This window comes from Eulemur rufifrons, chromosome 29, assembly GCF_041146395.1.
Source record: "Eulemur rufifrons isolate Redbay chromosome 29, OSU_ERuf_1, whole genome shotgun sequence".
Taxonomy (NCBI): domain Eukaryota; kingdom Metazoa; phylum Chordata; class Mammalia; order Primates; family Lemuridae; genus Eulemur; species Eulemur rufifrons.
This window is the reverse complement of record NC_091011.1, coordinates 25,065,844-25,070,520: the sequence shown is the minus strand read 5'-3', so window position 1 is coordinate 25,070,520 and position 4,677 is coordinate 25,065,844.

Here is a 4,677-nt window from a genome sequence, read left to right as displayed (position 1 = left end):
ATTCACGTTTTTTTTCTAATAGGAGTTCTGGCATGGAACCAATGCAGCACAGACAGCTTGAAATATCAATGACGTGTTTGGGAAGAACGTGGCTAATGAACACACAGCACGTCAATGGTTTCAGAAGTTCCATTGTGGTGATTTTAATCTTGAAAATGAGCCACGTGGGCGACTTGAGACCAAGGTGGATAATGATGAACTGAAAGCTGTAGTGGAAGCGAATCCATCTCAACCTACATGTGAATTAGCAGCAAGGTTTGATGTTACTATTCGAACAATATTGGACCATTTGAAACAAATCAGCAAGGTAAAGAAGCTGGACAGATGGGCTCTGCATGAATTAAACAAGCATAGTCTCAAAGCTTCCTTTCTTTGGTGTCACAACATAAAGGTGAACCATTTCTACACCATATTGTTATGTGTGATGAAAAATGGATTCTTTTTAACAATTGCAAGTGTTCAGCACAGTGGTTGGATACAGATGAAGTGCCAAAACAGAGTCTAAAACCAAATATTCATCAAAAAAAGCTACTGGTGTCTGTTTGGTGGTCCAGTGCTGGTATTATCCACTACACCTTCATGAAACCTGGTCAATCCATTACAGCAGATGTCTAATGCACCCAATTGGATGAAATGATGAGGATGCTTGCGATTAAGCAGCCGAGATTGGTTAATGGAAACAGGCCAATCTTGCAAGACAATGCTCAACCACATGTCATATGAACAATGCTGCTCAAACTACAGAAGCTGGACTTGGAAACTCTCTGTCATCCACCATATTCACCAGACCTTGCACCAACTGGACTAGCACTTCTTCCAGGCTTTGGACCACTTCTTACAAGGAAAAATATTCAATTCTCAACAAGCTATGGAAAATGCCTTTCCCAATTTCATCACCACTTGCTCTCCAGGCTTCTTGGCTACTGCATAAACAAGCTACCATTAAGATGGCAAAACTGCGTCAACAGTATAGGCAACATACATTGACTAATTTTACTGCTTCTTGTTTGAGATATAATAATTACACTTTTGATTCAAAATCAGGCATTTCATATTTAATGACCTAATAATTAAAATCTGTGAACCAAATTAGGCTCAGAACCGAAGTTTGGGTTAGTTGAAATGGATAAGTAAAAATCTATTTAATTGCTTATTTCTCTAAAATTTGTTCTCAAGTCCGGTCTGTGAGTGGCTTAATGTTTGGTATTTTCAGTTTATCTCACAATGAATTTATACTTACTCAACTGGGTGTTAAAACTTTCTGTTGAAAATCTGCAGAAGCATGGGCAGAAAGACCATAAAATAAATAAAATAAAAAAGAAGTAAAAGGAATAAAAGAGAAAATGTCAGCTCTAAGATCATATGATTGTGGTACCACTGCTACCTGGTGGTGACCTACCCAAATTGTAGGAACATTTAGGGAAAAAAAAACAAAACAAAACTCAGCTCTTTGAGGATGAGTTATGAAAAAATAGTTCTAAGTATAGTTTCTTTTTGACCAACTCCCTGGCATCCATTGTTTTTCTAGAGTGTCAAGAACAATTGCTCACATATCTTCTAGCTAAATCCTCTGGATGTTAGAATGCACTGATGGCGCATCTTCCTTGGAGAGGCCAACAGGGAAAACTCCATCATTCCTGACATCACCACCAGAAGCATATGCCACCTGGGCCGTCCATCATCCTCCAGACTCCCTCCCATGTCCTTCCATCGTGTGCGCCAGTGCTCTCAATCTGCCATTGGCAAACCCTCTCCTATCTCCACCCCACTCTCTGAGCTGCCCCGATCCTCTTGCTCCATCTGCACCTACCTTCCCAGCATTTGTCTGAGTGGAGGCTGCTTTTTCTCTCATGCTCTATATATCTCAGAGTACCAGGGTGGAACAGATGTCCTCCTGGCTACCTGTCATCTGCTTGAAACAGTTTGTCTTCCTTCACCTTTCAGAAATGCCAACTCCTTTAAAGCTCATGACATTATACTATTCTACCCAACAGTCTCTTGTAAGCCCTTTTCTAGCCTCCCAGTCATGCCCCTTTATTTATAAGGTTGATATCTGGTTTACCATCTTCTTCATTCTACTCCTGTTATTATTCTTGGTGATTTCAATAACCGCGTGAGTGATCCATCCAGTACCCTGGGCTCTCAGGTCCTTCATTACCTCCAATTACCTTTTCCTCCACTCTACCTCCACTCCATCAATTCCCTTGATCAAACCACTAATTGCATCTCCTCTGAAATATCAGTCTCAAACATTCTTCTCTCTGGTACTTCTTATTCTTCTGTTGCATTTATATTATTATTGTCACTATAATAATTTTTGGATCGTATCAAGACTGCCAGTTCTTTGACTCTGCAAACTTTTTCACTAACCATCACTCTCTTTACCTAAAAACATAATAGCACTGGCCTCTGTACCCACATCACATACCTTGTTTGTCATTATATTGGAAGATGTGGCCATGCTTCACTTGTGCTCTGGATCCCACCCCTGTCCTTTGCTCCTGGAATTACCCCTTTTCCCTCATGCATCATCAGTTTTTCATTTTCTACAGATTCTTCCCAGCAGCAAACAAATGTGTTGTAACATCTCCTTTCTTTCTCTCCCTTCTGTTGATCCCCTCTCTTCCTCCGGCTACTACCCCCTTTCTCTGCTTCCCTTCCTAGCAAAATTTATTGCACATTGTCTCTACTTGCAGGCTCTACCTCCTCACCTCCCGTTCTTTCTTCAACAGACTCCAGCTGGGCTTCTGGCCCCTTCACTCTCCTGACACTGCCTTCCCCAAGGCTGCCAACGACCTGCCTGTTGCCAGCGCTGCTGAATTCTCATCTTACCACTGAACACTCAACGCAGCCAACCACTCCACCTTTGAAACCTTTTTTTCTCTTGGCTTACCTGTGTTGTTTTCAAATATTTTTACTCAGATAGCCCCTGAAAGAATTTCATAAAATTTTGTAGACTCTTATACATTTTTAGAATTGACATCCATATTTTTCGTCGCCAGTTTAAATAGTTGTTGGGGATAAAATTTCTAGTACGTTATAAATATCGACATCTTAAAACTTAAAAGAATTATACTGCTCTTTTTAAAATATGCCCAGTGGAATCTAAATACCATAGCAATTTGATACTCACCATAATCCGTTTAGAAAATACACAGGCTTCTTTAAAAGTTAGAGATTTTATGGCATGCCCTTTCCTCTTAGATCTGCGTTTTCTTCAATTTTTCCCACAAAAAAATTTCCCAACATATTTTATCACTCTACCAACTTCTTATATATATATATAAATTGAAATTAAAACTTAAAAAATTTCCTATAAGGTTATGTAAGTTGAAATTTTTTAGATTGAGTTATAGTTATTTAATTATTTAAACACTTGATCTAAATAACATAAATATTATAGATTATGAATTTTGATGAAAAATGCTAAACCTAAATAATTTTATTATAAACATAAATTCTTATGAGTTGGCTAGAGCTTTTTCCCCCCACCCAATTAATTCATATATCCATGGATAGTATTACTTATTGTTATCATGAGACAGTTCAGCATCAATTCTCTCCCTATTTTATCTTTTTGAAAGATGTAAGCTCTGAGAAAACCTGTTCATACAAACAAGTAAATATAAACTTTATTATAGAAGTTCGATTCAATTCTTTGAAAGCCCTCTGAGTTATATGCTCAAAATCATAGAGTAATTTTTTATAAAAGATGTTTTCTAATGATCTAGCTCTCAACTACCATCTCTCAACTGAATTAGGTTCTCCTCCAGTTTTGCGGAAAGCAAAAAATTAGACATCACTTGACTTGCACAAGGATTTGTTACCTAGATGTTACAGTTATTAATTTCACCACTATTTCTGTTTCCTTTTTGTGCCTAGGATGTTTTTACACTGCTGGGCACTGCACTGCAGGACTTGGGGCAGATGAAAGTGGGAGATGGGTGATAATAAAAGGAAGTTGGGATGGAGAACCTCTTTTATTAGGCACCTTCTCAGGCAGGTAAGTTTGGGAGAGAGTACATATGAAGTTGAAGATTTGGAAATTGCTTTCCTTAAAACTATCCATATGCCTGTATTTCCCTTGGAAAATCTTTGCATACTCCTAAGACCTCTAGTTTTCCTCCTAACATGATAGCCTTTGCTTCTCGGTTCCTTTGCTGGCTAGTCCTTCCCTGCTTATACCTAGATGTTCGGTGTCCTGGGCATCATTCCTGGGCTTCCTTCCTTCTCTTTTTGGCCATCTCTTCCCTAGGTGACTTTCATCAGTCCCAATGCTTCAAATACTGTCCATAAGCTAATGCTCCCAAACTTATGCTCCCACCATGACCTCCCCACAACCCAAGCTCAGATTCATACATCCACCTCCTGACTTGATTTTCCTGTGTGTATGACAAACTGGCATCCCAATCTGATCATGTCCAAAAAGGAACTCATGATTCTTTAGCACCACTTCCCACCCACCTGTTCCTCCACGATCTCCCACACCTGAGAAATTGGTACCATTATTTTCCCAGTTGCTAAATCAAAGAAACTAAGAGTTATTTTTTATTTCTCTTTGCCATCACCCCTCACAGTAAGCTCCATCAGTGCTACCTTTAAAACATATCCTGAATCCATCCACTTCTTGTCATCTTCACTGTTCTCTCTCTGCCACCATCATGGCTCACCTGGAGG